The 14,512-nt window shown below is 37.8% G+C and overlaps 1 protein-coding gene across 1 annotated transcript in view; it reads right to left on the bottom strand.

Annotated features, from left to right (window-relative positions):
• Nucleotides 1-11,240: 11,240 nt before the first annotated feature.
• The window catches only part of LOC119531486 (zinc finger protein 705A-like), a 231,384-nt gene continuing 228,112 nt past the window's right edge, over nt 11,241-14,512 (bottom strand). Inside the window, exon 10 of the mRNA XM_037832782.1 lies at nt 11,241-11,457. The gene's annotated coding sequence lies outside the window, so the exon portion shown is untranslated. The remainder of the gene's footprint in view (nt 11,458-14,512) is intronic.

Below are 14,512 nucleotides of genomic sequence, written 5' to 3'. Positions count from 1 at the left end.
TAGGTTTGGTATGTTGTTTTCTCATTTTCATTCATCTCTATATATTTATCAATTTCTCTTGCTATTTCTTCTTTAACACACTGATTGTATAGGAGCATGTTGTTTAACCTCCAGGTATTTGTGAATTTTCTGTTTCTCATGGTTATTTACTTCTAATTTTATTCCATTATGGTCTGAGAATGTGCTTTGAATAATTTCTGTTTTTTAAATTTATTGAGGCTTGTTTTATGTTCCAGCATATGATCTATTCTGAAGAAAGTTCCATGAGCTCTAGAGAAGAATGTGTATCCTGGTGATTTGGGATGTAGTGTTCTATATATGTCTGCTGAATCCAATTCATTTATCAGATTGTTTTCAATTTTCTTATTGGTGTTCTGTCTGGTTGATCTATCTATAGGAGAGATTGTTGTGTTGAAATCTCCAATTATTGTGGAAACATTAATTGCTTCCTTTAGTTTTGCCAGTGTTTGTCTCACTTTGTGGCACTTTTATTGGGTGCATAAATATTTATGATTATTTCTTCTTGTTGAACTGCCCCTTTTATTAGTATGTAGTGGCCTCCTTTGTCTGTCATAACATCCTTGCATTTAAAGTCTATTTTATCTGAGATTAATATTGCTACTTCTGTTTACTTTGGCTATAGCTTGCAAGAAATATTTCTTTCCATCCTTTCACTTTCAATTTCTTTGTGTCCCTGTGTCTAAGATGAGTTTCTTGTTTGCAACATATTGATGGTTCATATTTTTTGATCATTCTGCTTATCTATATCATTTGATTGTGGAGTTTAATCCATTTACATTCAACATTATTACTGTGAAGGCATTTCTTGAATCAGCCATGTTACAATTTGGTTTATGCTTCTCAGATATATTTTCTCCCTCTCCCTCTTAATGTCCTTTAATGTACCTGTACTGTATCTCCTCACTACTGTACCTTTCTCCATATCTCTCTTCTTTGTTTCTCTGTTGGTAGGGCTCTCTTTAGTATCTCAAGTATGGCAGGTCTCTTGTTAGCAAATTCTCTCAGCATGTGTTTGTCTGTGAAAAATTTAAGCTCTCCCTCAAATTTGAGGAAGATCTTTGCTGGATAAAGAATTCTTGGTTGGCATTTTTTCTGTCTCAGAATTTTAAATATGTCATGCCACTCCCTTCTCACCTACATGGTGGCTGCTGAGTAGTCACTACTTAGACTTATGCTGTTTCCTTGTTATGTGGTGAATTGCTTCTTTCTTGCTGCTTTCTGACCTTGCTCCTTCTCTTCAGTATTTGGCAGTCTGAGAAGACTGTGTCTTGATGTGGGTTTATTTGGATTTATTCTAGTGGGAGTTCACTGGACATTTATGATTTGTGTATTTATGGTGTTTAGAATATTTGAGAAGTTTTCCCCAAAAATTTCTTTGAATACTTTTCCTAGACCTTTACCCTTCTCTTCCCCTTGTGGAACACCAAAGAATCTTATATTTTGATGTTTTATATTTTCTATCATACCCGAGTTCTATTTCTATGTTTTCAATTTTTCCCCATTCTTTCTTTTGTTCTTTCATTTTCCATTCTGTCATCCTCTAGGTCACTGATTCGCTGTTCATCTTCCTCTATTCTTGTACTGTGAGTATCCAGAATCTTTTTAATTTGGTCAAGAGTTTTTTATTTCCATAAGATGATCTTATTTTTTTTTTTAACTCTTGCAATTTCTTCTTTATGATCTTCTAGGATCTTCTTCATGTCCTTTATATCCTGTGCCATGCTCTTCTTCATGTCCTTTATATCCTGTGCCATACTTTCATTGTTCATATTTAGTTCTTTGGTTAATTGCTCCAAGTACTTTGTCTCCTCTGATCATTTGATTTTGGTGCTTGGGCTTGGGTTATCCATATCATCTGTATTTTTCATATGCTTTAAAATTTTCTGTTGTTTTTGGCTTCTTGGCATTTGCTTAACTTGATAGTGTTCTTTTAGGATATGTAGAGTGATTCAATCCCTTATCTCTAATTTGTCAGATCTACAGCTTTGTGGACTACACTTTCTCTAACTAACAAGCAGGTGGTGTCCATGAGCCACCTATTCCACTCAAGCCAATTCTCCCCACTTTGTCTTTGTGGCGAGTGGGGGTGTGAGTCTTGTGGGGTCCAACTGGTGCACCAAGCTTGCATGTGTAGATGGTGTTGCCCACTCTGCATAAGGGGAATGTTTCTGAGTGGTTAGGGAGGGTGTTCTTGTTTGCTAATGCTGCTGGAATGCAAAACATCAGAGATGGATTGGCTTTTATGAAAGGGGGTTTATTTGGTTGCACAGTTACAGTCTTAAGGCCATAAAGTGTCTAAGGTAACAGATCAGCAATTGGGTACCTTCACTGGAGGGTGGCCAATGGTGTCTGTATACCTCTGTTAGCTGAGAAGGCATGTGGGTGGTGTCTGCTCCAAACTTCTGGTTTCAAAATGGCTTTCTCCCAGGACATTCCTTTCTAGGCTGCAGTTCCTCAAAAATGTCACTCTTAGTTGCACATGGGATATTTGTCCTCTCTTGGCTTCTCTGGAGCAAGAGTCTGTTTTAATGGCTTTCTTCAAACTGTCTCTCATCTGCAACTCCTGTGCTTTCTTCAAATTGTCCTTCGTGACTGTAGCTCCTCTTCAAAATGTCTCTCACAGCTGAACTGCACTGAGTCCCTTCTGTTCACCAGCACATTTACATGGCTCCAGTGATTTAATTTAGACCCACCCTGAATGGATGGGTAACACCTCCATGGAAATTATCCAAACAGAGTCATCACCCATAGTTTTGTGGGGCACATTTCCATGGAAACATTCAAAGAATTAAAATCTAATTAACACTGATAGGTCTCCCCACACAAGATTATATCAAAGATAATGGCATTTGGAGGGACATAATACATTCAAACTGGAACAGAGGGGATCAGCTTTAATCAGCAAATTTCCCAGGTGTTCCTGGAGTTTTAAAGCTGTTGCAATAGTCTAATCCTTCAGTTCAGTATTGCCCCAGTTTGTCTCTGCTTGTGACCCACAATTCCTTGTTATTGGTGTATGGTCCCTGGGACTTGTTAGTGGGTCCCCCTTCCAAGCTGTGCCCTCCTATGTCCTCTGCTGAGGGATGACTCTACTACATCACAGGTGAGCACCATCCCCCAAAGGAGGTTCTGGACTATAGGGCTGTGTAGGGACATTCCCAAGGTGTAAAAAGGATGGCTGAATGGGGCATGTTAATTTCCCCCTTTTCACCCAGCTCTGCCTTCTCAGCTCTGTGACAATTAGCTGATGGTATGGGAAAGGCTATTATCCATGCCTGATATTTTGCTGTGTGCATGTGGTGTTCGAAACACTTCCCATCACACTGGGTTGTTTGGGACAGATCTAGGCTGTGGTGCTGGTGCTGGGCAGTAGTGTTTCCAGTCCACTGGTAAGATGGATGTAAGGGGAAGCCCCCCTTTTCCTGGGATGTTTCAGTGTTTAGCAAATTTTCTCAGCCACTGGACTTTTTCTTTGTCTCTCAGAGCTCTCTTAGCTCTGCTCATGTCTGGGCCCAAATTGCAAGTCTTTGAGGCTTTCTGTAATAGGCTTCTTAGAGTAATTGTTTCAGAAAAAGAGAAAAAGTTAAAAAAAAAAAGAAGGACTCTCCTTGCAGATCTAATGGGCTATTGAAATGCTAAGAGACAAGGTTAGGTTCATTAAGGAACAATCAAGAAAGCAGAGAAACCAGCTCTCTGGATTTGCATATGAGCCTGACTCTGTTTGAGCCCTGCCCTTCTCCATTCTATGTTCACCAGAACTCCAAAATGTCTCTGTTTTTATTTTTTTATTTTTATTTATTTATTTATTTATTTATTTATTTATTTATTTTTGCTGTTTTTGCTAGCCCTATCTCCTCTCCACCAGGCTGACTGCTTCTGGATTCTCTGGTGTCTGGTCTCAGTCTATCTATGTTTGGAGTTTGGATCAGCTGTCTGAGTTATCAATAAGAGCTGCCACTGCAGTTCTCCCTTCTCATTCCCAGCACTGATGTCCCATCCTCCCATCAGACTGAGCCTGACAGGGAGGAGCATGAGTTCCCTGGCCAAGAGAACTTACAGATTTTGCTGATCTCTGCTGTTCCACATGTTTGTGAGTGTTGTATGAAGTATGCCCAAAGTCAAGATGCTCTCTGGTGTCTGGTCCATACAGTTCTTGGCTTTCTACCTACTTCCCTGGAGGAGTAGCTAAAACCTACACCTCACCACTCCACCATCTTGCCCCACCTCTCCCCACCCTATTTTTAACACCATTCAATATTGACATTCATTTGTTCTACCTCATGAAAAGCTTATTTGCACCTTTTTTTTTACAATTGTTGAGCATCCTAGTTTTCCCTGAGTTACATGGTCCCAGTCTTTATCATTTGTCTTTTGTTCTGGTGTCCCACATGGTCCCAGCCTTCCTCTTACAAACATATTTACAGGCATCTTTGTTCAACATTGCTGTGCTACTATCTCCCAAAATTGTTTTCCAGATCACTCACTCCTGTCTTTTCCTTTCTGTTTGCAGTGCTTCCTTTAGTATTTCCTGTACAGCAGGTGTCTTGTTGACAAATTCTGTCATTGTCTGTTTGTCAGAGAATATTTTAAGGGAACTCATATCTGAACGATAGTTTTGCCAGATATAGAATTCTTGGTTGGTGCTTTTTTTCTTTCAGTATCTTTATTATATCACCCAACTTCTTTCTTGCCTCCATGATTTCTATTGAGAAATCCACACATAGTCTTATCAAGCTTCCTTTGTATGTGATAGATTGCTTTTCCCTTGCTGCTTTCAGGATTCTCTCTTTATCTTTGATGTTTGATAATCTGATTATTAAGTGTCTTGCCATAGGCCTATTCAGATCTATTCTGTTTGGTGTACACTTTGCTTTTGGATTTGTAATTTTATGTCTTTCATAAGAGATGGGAAATTTTCATTATTTCCTCTATTATTGCTTATGCCAATTTTCCCTTCTCTTCCCCTTCTGGGACACCAGTGACACATAAATTCTTGCTTTTCATTTTGTCTTTAAGTTCCTGGAGATGTTGCTCATATTTTTCCATTCTTTTCTCTATCTGTTCTTTTGTGTGTAAGCTTTCAGGTGCCTTGTTCTCCAGTTCCTGAGTGTTTTCTTCTGTCTCTTGAGATCTGCTGTTGTGTTTCCAGTGTGTTTTTCATCTCTTGTGTTGTGCCTTCCATTTCCATAGATTCCACCAATTGATGTTTTGAACTTTCAATTTCTGCCTTATGTACATCCTGTGTTTTCATTACAGAGTTCAGATCTTTGCCATATTTTCCCTAAACTTTTTGAATTGACTTAACATTAGTTGTTTCAATTCCTGCATCAGAGTTGAGGTGCAAGTTTCTTCCCCTGACTGGGCCATAACTTCATTTTTCTTCATGTAGGTTGTAGTTTTCTCTTCGCTAGGCCCGGTTTCCTTGGTTACCCCAATCAGGCCTCCCCAGACCAGAATTGGCTCAGGTCCCAGAAAGAAGAAATATTCAATGTCCAGTTTCCCTGAGGGTGTGTCTTAGAAAATTTGTACCACCTGTGATGCCTCCATTCACTGTGCTTTTCTACCCAGTAGATGGCACCTGTTAGCCTATATTCCTTGACTGGTGTAATGAGGTGTGGCTGTTTTTCCCCAAGTTTTGAATGAAAGGCAGGTAATAGAGCTGGGCCCCACCCCTTTCCTCTTAGAGAAGATAGACCCTCTAGGAGGAGGTCATTAGCATTTCAATGGTCTATCTCAGCCTGTGCTATACCCTTTTCTGGGTCACTGCACTGGGAACTGAAAATGGCTGAGACTTTCTCCACTGAGCCTAAAAAGGAACAGTGTCCCCTCAGAGCTAGTCTGAGGTGACCCTCTGGCTCTCCAAGGTCAGTCATCACCCAAAGCCTCTGCTTGTTGGGGATTCATACCTCATAATGAGCAGTTCACACTTGCTAATTAAAACCCCATTTGGAGCTCAGCTTAACTATACTCACTTGCTGGGAGAGGGCTTCTCTCTGGCACCATGAGGCTTTGCAGCTTTGGCTGTGGGGAAAGGGGTCTCCCAATTTGGATCCACAGATTTACTTAGTTTTTATGCTGTGATCTCAGGCATTCCTCCCAATTCAGGTTGGTGTATGATGAGTGGATGGTCACATTTGTCCCCCTGCAGTTATTCCAGATTATTTACTAGTTGTTTCTGTTTTTTTTGTTGTTTTTTTTTAGTTGTTCCAGGGGGACTACTTACCTTCCACTCCTCTCTATTTCACCATCTTAGATCCTAGCATGTGAGATTTAAAGGAGGAAATTTCTTGCAATTCCTGGTCTGGTTCAGGCATTCATCACTCTCTGGTCAGAAAATTACACATTTCCTTGTTATTTTCTCCATTCTAAATATCATCTTGCTCCAATCTTATCTTCCCACATTTTTCTAGAACCATGATCAACTTAACAATAATAATTGATGTCAGGCACTTCCATGAGCACTTTGCACATATGATCTCATTTATTCATTGCAATGATCCTAAGAAAAATTTTCACTCATTCTCCTCCCAATTTAATAAATGAGAAAACTGAGATGTGAGTGGTTCTGGAATATCCTAGGTAACACATATTCAGTACAAAGGCTGCTTTTGAATACAGACCTGATTGAACTCAATTTATTATTTGAAGTTCCTGAAAAAAGGATTTCCAGTTCCAGATGGTTTCACAGGAAAATTTTATGAAACATTTAATGAAGAATTAATACCAGTTTTACATAATCTCTTCCAGAATACAGAAGGGGAGGGAATACATTCCAATTCATTTAATTAGACTCATATTACCCTGATAACAAAACCAGACAAAGACAGGAAAGACAGAAAAACAAACAATGAAAGACAAACAGGAAGGAAGGAAGGAAGGAAGAACAGAAAAGACAAAACTAAGAGAAATATTCCTTATGAACTTAGACAAAAAATTCTCAACAAATATTAACAAATCAAACCCAGCAATGTATAAAAGGTATTCTACAGCTCAATTAAGTGGGATTTATTCCAGGTATGCAAAGCTCATTCAATATTTAAATATTAATCAATGCAATACACCATATCAATAAGGTAAAGAAGAAAAATCATATGATTGTATCAAATATTGCAGAGAAAAACAATTGAAAATATCCAACACCAATTCATGATAAAATCTCTCAGCAAGTTATGAATAGAGAGAACCTCAACTTGGTAAAGCCCATCTGCAAAAAAATCCTACAGCTGTTGAATGGAAAAACTCAGGTGTAAAATATTACTCAGGTGTAAAAGAGTGAAGTTCAGATGCATGCACCAACAGCATGAAACTGAGGATACAATGATGAGTAAAACATGCCTGAAAGAAAAGGACAAGTATTGTATGATTTCACTGATATGAACCTAGTATAGTAAGCAAAATCACAGAGCTAGAACATAGTATTTGGGATACCAGAGATAGTTTGGCATAGAGAATGTGGAACTTGTGCTTAATAGGTACAGAACTTCTATTAGGTTGATTATGTAGGTCTGGAAATGGATGGAAGAAATGGTAGCATATTTATGTCAGTTGAATTAACAGCACTGAATTATGTATGTGAATGTGATTGAAAGGGGAAATTTTGTGTGGTGTACATTACTATAATGAAAGTTAGAGGATGAAACTTGGAACAGTATAATAAAGTAAATGATGTTGTGGACAAAGGACTGAGGTTAATAATACAAATATAAAAAATGTTCTTTCAGGAATGATTAGGAAAGTACAATACTAGTACAAGTTGTTAGTAGTAGGGTGGTAAATGGAAAAAAAATATAGCTGATGTAAAGTATGGACTATATTTGATACTACTATGTTAATATTTGTTCTTCAATTGTAACAATAGTACAAAACTATGGAAAATATCAATAATCATTGATTATGGGAGTATTGTATATTTTACCTGACTTTTCTGTAAACTTACATCTCTAATTAAAAATATAATTTAAAATCATGCTAATTGTTAGAAATCAGATGTGAAGTACTATATATTGAATGATTCTATTTATGTAGAATATAAAGAGAACTAAATATACATAGACATACATGAATTAGTAGTTATGTAGGGATGAGGAATTATAGGATAGAGATGTAACAAACAAGGGGTTTGGAGTTGTTCTGTTTGAAGTAATGTTACATTCTAAAATTGATGGTAGTGAAGAATGCACAATTCTGTGGACATATTAAAAATAATTTCAGAATTGAATGGATTGTATGGGAAGGAATAGATCTAAATAAAATTGGTTTAAAAATAGGTTGAAATGAACAATATTCTACCAAAAAAGAAAAAAATACAGCATTGAACCTAGAGCACAAATAGGAAGTACAGGAAAAAGTCAGATTAAAATGAAAGCATAACCATAAATATATTAAATATAAATATTTTATTCAATCATAATTGTGAAATGGAATTTAATAACTATATAGATTTTACTATAAACTCATCTAAGCCATACAGCAAGGTTGGCAGTAAAAGGTGTAAGCCAAAATACCAAATGATCCAGAAAATCAGTAAATCTTGTGTCCCTAAGTTGATATAAAAGAAAATCAATATTAATGAAAGAATATCAGAAATCTGGTGACTTTTCCTGATGATAAAATTTTTTTAATTCCCAGAAAAACTTAGAAATTAACATTTGTATGCACTCAGGTTCATGGCTTTTGAAAATGGACAGAATTAAATGTGTAAGAGAAAACCTAAATTTGAATAGGAAATGTTGGTGAAACTCTCTCAGCAGCTAATACAATAAGCAGATAAAAGATCAACAAGGATACAGACTAATTGATTATCATAAATAATAAGGGTTAGTTAAGGCATATATAATGTATAATGCATAATACATAAAACACTGTAAACATCAAAAACATACATTTTTCATGCTCTTAAGAAACTGTAGGCATAAGGAAGATGAAGGAGGACGTTCAGGAGGAAACATAGTCATCCTTTCAGAGAAGTTGCCAGTGACCAGAATAGAAAGGAGGACATAAAGGCAAAGGGGTCAGATGAGGAGGATTTCTAAAGGATGGATGTGAGCTGAAAAGAGAGATGTTCAGGAAGAAAACAAAGATTTGCCTTAAACACCTATCAGGATGGAATTGCTGTACAAGGAATAGTTGTGAGATCAAGGAAAAGCAAGTTTGAGGAAGAGACTAAAGTTTGGGTTTGACAAGACATAGAAATTTGACATCCTGGATGCTGTTGTGTGTAAAAGTAGACCAAGTGGAAAGGTTTGGTTTGGTAAATACAGGTAGAAGTCATGCCAGAATAGATGACATTTAAACGAAGACCATTGACATATTTAGTATTTCTAATTTCTAATCCACTTAGCATTTTTAATCTTATTTCTATGGGACTTCTGAATTCTGTAATTTCCCATTTTGAGGAAAGGGATGGACAAAGGAATCTTGAAAACTCAAGCTCTAACATGTGGAAGCAGACTTTGTTCACTGGTGATGCTACTTGTGATGATACTGAAGATGGGAAAATCAAAGAGGGATCTGGACACAAGGAGATTCTCTAGTTTACCCACTGAATTCTGCCCAGACCTTAGAATTCTTCTCTGTTTACACTCACATCACTCACTGATGACTCATCATATTGTTAAAGTCCCTTGTGATAGCTCTGTGCCCAAGTTGCTTATAAAATCCCGAAAACTTCATACCTCTAACCTGATTTCCAAGGGGCTTCTAAGACCTCAGTCATCCCATAAATCCCACTCCAATTACCCACAAATACTCTCCCCTGCTAGCCATCCCTGTTTCATGGAATGCTACCCTCTTGCACACGCCCACTCAAAAACCTTCTCAACCCATGATCTCCCTTTTTCTCTTGCACCCAGTTATCAGCAAGTGTCACAAGCTCTGCCTGATGATCAGGTCCTGAATCTGATCTAGCCTCTGTATCTCCATCTGTACTCTTCCAGCCCTTGTCCAGGAATCACCATCCTCAGCCTCATATGTCTGTCATAGTCTTCAACTTGTCTCTCTGCTTTACCAATTTCCCCATGTCACAGTCACTGTCACTATAAATTAAATTCTCTGACACTGCACTCAGTCATCTGACCCATGACACACAACCAGCCAGCTGGGATGTTACTCACTGTGTTCCAGCCAAACTGTCCTCCTACTGGTCCTCACTCCCATTGTGTTGATCATCCCTACTTAGGGCCATCACCTCTTCTGACCCTTCATTCTTCAGCCCATACCCCAGGTTCCCTCACTGCCCCAGAATCTCCTCTTCAGAGAGGCCTTCCCTGACATCCCCTTCTAAGAGCCCCCTTCTCCCTTCACCCAACAGTCCCTATGCTTCCTGCTTATACTTCTACATCACCTTTATCATCTCCTGAATTACTGTGTAATCCATTTAATTTCCATTACAGTCTTCCTATTTCTCCTAAAACTTCAGCCTCCAAAGGACACAGACTTGCTTTCTAATCATTGCTGCTCTATTTTCAGGCACAAACACAGGTTTCTTTCTCTATTTTGAAGAGAAGTCATGATGCTTTATCAGTCATTTTTCTCATGTGAACCCCATAGATGTTCACAGGGTCACATGCTGATTTCATCCATCTTCATTTAGAAATCTTCTGTTTGTGCTATCTACTGCAGGGGCATTATTTATGAGTAAAACTACTTATTTAAGGATATCTAGTGTTTCCCTGGGAAAGGAGCTCTTTGCTGCTCCCTCTGCTTTCCTTTGACATATTACCATAGATGAGAGAGAAAGGGGTGAGTGTTGGGGTTGTGGATATTTCTTTATAATATCAAGAGGTATTTCTTCTTCCCCAGAAAACTTATTTTACTGCACAATGACACTGAAATAAAAACATCTCCATGTGACATAATCACTTTAATTTTTATCCTTTTCATTTTATAATACAACATTAAATTATATACAGTTCCCTGTAAATACAATGTTGCTCTAAAATGATCTACAGTACATGTTTTTAATTTTTTTCAAGGCTTGGTAAAATGATTTTGCTTTAACTTATAAATTAGGACTGTTGGAAATTTACAGTGTCAAATGAATAGTTCTTCAAAATTGAAAAGTATCAATGCTAAAATGTATATATATATATTCAAATTGTATTTATATATCAAATTGAGTTTGAATATTAACATAATATATAAACAGATAAATAAATTCTAAGCAAATAAAAACATAAAACATACCACTATGACTTTCATTAAGTCCCTTGAACATATATAAATTCTTAAGTAGTAGCAGCTTTGTCCATGTTGAGTGATTTTTCAGTTTCTCTACAAAGAAAGTTCCACATTTCTGGGTGTGTTCTTGAAAGTCCAACACTCTGTGATTGAAGGATGAACTGACAATGAAGAACATCACTTGTGTGTCCAGTAGGTGAAGGTAGAGGAACTCCAGGCCATGGAGCAGGTTCCCATGGATCTTTTTGCTTCAATGCCCTGCAGATGAAGAATGGGATGATGAATGCAAGATAGTAGTTTAGGATGCATGCATAGAGCCAAACTTCATTGCTGGCTAAAGTTCAGGCCCATTCTTGGAGGATGAAACATCAGGGAGAGAAAGTGGGACACATGGTGGGTATGCAAATGTCTGTGCTCTGTTGATTCTTATGAACACTTCTTATGACACCAGTGTTTTTAGCATCGCCCCATCTCATCTTGTTTGAAGCATTTGGAGCTCTCTTCCTTTGCTTCTGGGACAGAAATGTTAATTCTTCCATCAGCATTACCCTCATACTCTTCACCATTCTGTAGGTGTCCATAAGGCTGGGAATGTTTAAAGACTCTGCAGCCTGCCCTTCTCTAAAGATGACTCAGTCTATGTATGCCTCTTTTGAGCTGTGCTAACCTTGGAAAGGTGTTGCAATTTCTAGCCTATCAGTGCAGCCAGTGTGTCTGCAAGCTTTTTCTTGTCTTATAAAAACATGCATTCTAACAGACTGCACTAGTCTGAACAATAGAATACCCACCAGAAAGCCAATGCAAGCTGGACAGACTACTGACTCCCATTTGTGGCTCTGAAATGTGAGATCTGGACTTACATCATTGGACATCCTCTCCATCAAACCCTCTCATAGGCTCCCAAGGATGGTCAAAATACAAGCTCCACAGAACCTCACAGGCCCTCCATGGTACTGAGGCCACCACAGGACTCTGCCCCATAACCATGGATCCACCAGCCTAAAACAAACTCTAGAGAACTCTCAAACATTCTGCCTGGAACCCACCAGCAATGGAGAGCTTGGACCAGTCATCATTGAGGTGGAACATGGGGGGAAGATTATGAAAATTAAACATGATTTTCTTCATAATATTCTTATAACCATTCTTCTTTCTTCCTTACAGTGCTTTTTAAATTGATGTAAAATTGAAATACAGTATAATATGATGTTCTTAACTGAATGACTACTCAAATTTTTCAAGCATTTCATCTTGTATCCCCTACTGTATCCCACAACCCTATCAAGGTAGGGGTCATTTCCATTAATCTAGGAAATAACACATTGTGCTTCAATCAGTATCCAACTTCCACAATATTCAAAACTCTTCTGATTTTATAACATCATACATAAGTTTTGCCACACCTTCACATTCATAAAAAGGAGATAAATTAGAATTTATCCTTTGGTGCCTGCATCTTTTTTGTTTGTTTGTTTGTTTGTTTGTTTGTTTGTTTTTGGCTTCTTTTTTTTGGCTTTTTTTTATTATTAAATTCAGTTTTATTGAAATACATTCACACACCATACAATCATCCATGATATACAATCCACTGTCCACAGTATGATAACATAGTTATGCGTTCATCACCACAATCTATCTCTGAACATTTTCCTTACATCAGAAAGAACCAGAACAAGAATAAAAAATAAAAGTGAAAAAAGAACACCCAAATCATCCCCCCATCTCACCCCATTTGTCCTTTAGTTTTTATCCCCATTCCTCCACTCATCCATACACTAGATAACGGGGGTGTGATCCACAAGGTCTTCACAATCACACTGTCACCCCTTGTAATCTACATTATTATATAATTGTCTTCAGGAGTCCAGACTGCTGGGTTGGAGTTTGGCAGTTTCAGGTATTTACTTCTAGCTATTCCAATACATGAAAGCCTAAGAGGTGTTATCTATATAGTGCATAAGAATGTCCACCAGAGTGACCTCTTGACTCCATTTGGAATCTCTCAGCCACTGAAAATATTTTGTCTCATTTTGCATCCCCCTTTTGGTCAAGAAGATACTCTCAGTCCCACGATGCCGGGTCCACATTCATCCCCGGGAGTCATACTCTGCATTGCCAGGGAGATTTACACCCCTGGGAGTCGGGTCCCACGTGGTGCCTGCATCTTTTGCTCAAACTATTATTTTGGGTTTATTCCATCCATAAATGGATTGTTTTTGTGTGAATCTGCAGTTCTCTTGGTTTTTATCATTGATTCAGTCCTTTGATGTTGAATTACTATATTACAAAATGTTTATCCATTTTCCTCTCAATGGATATTTGGATTCTTCAAGTTATGCTCATTAAAAGTAAAGATATTATCCATGTACATATTGTTTATATAAGGACATGTTCTCAATTGCCATGGGTTATACAAAGGAAACAATCACAATGAAGCTGCATATTAAGCATTTTTAACAGTTTTACTGAGGTACAACTTATGTGACCTAACACTCACCCATTTTAAATATAAAAGACACTGATATGTTGTAAAGAAACTGTATGATGCAACTATCACCATTTTCTGTTTGTGAACATTTCCACCAACCCATAAGATCCTTCACATTCTTTTATCTGCTCCATCACTGTATTTTACACAGTGGTTCCTCTGTGTCTCTTGATTTGTTCACCTTACTTAATTTCAGGTTCATCACAGTCTTCTTTTCATTTTTGCATCTCACTTACTGTATTATCTGCCTCTATGTGACTTCTTGTAACTTTTCACTAAAACCTCTTGGCATTCCTTTTTCCACATGTTAGGACTTGAATTTCCAGATTCCTCTACCCAGTCCCATTCCTCACCATGGGAAAGAACAGTATGTAGACACAAATGCCTAGAAAGAGCAGAGGAATTGTTCTGAACCCTTCTGCAGTCATTCTACAGAAAGGAAAGGATGTGGAAGATCATGCCAATGAATGTTTTACCTGGGAACATGGGTTTACTATCTCTGTCTGGAATTGAGCTTTTATCTCTGGAGATCTGGCACCAAGATCCCTGTTCCTTATCATTGTGGAAACCATGGTGTTAATAGACAACTCACCAGCCCTCATTCTTCTGAAGATCATTCCCAGAACATTAACCCAATGTCCTTTGTATCCATTTCCTCTTTCCTCACTTTCCAAACCTTGGTTTGAAAAATACTTAAGCTAGATTTTCTCAGCCCTTCAAACAGTATATATTCTCTGGGCCTGTCAGGAAGTTAGCCTGACTGCTTATTCTTGTCCTGAGAAGAAATTAAAAAGTAATCATATTTTATAACTCATTTACTCCTCA

The sequence above is a fragment of the Choloepus didactylus genome, chromosome 4, assembly GCF_015220235.1.
Source record: "Choloepus didactylus isolate mChoDid1 chromosome 4, mChoDid1.pri, whole genome shotgun sequence".
NCBI lineage: Eukaryota > Metazoa > Chordata > Mammalia > Pilosa > Megalonychidae > Choloepus > Choloepus didactylus.
This window is presented reverse-complemented; position numbering and strand designations above follow the sequence as displayed.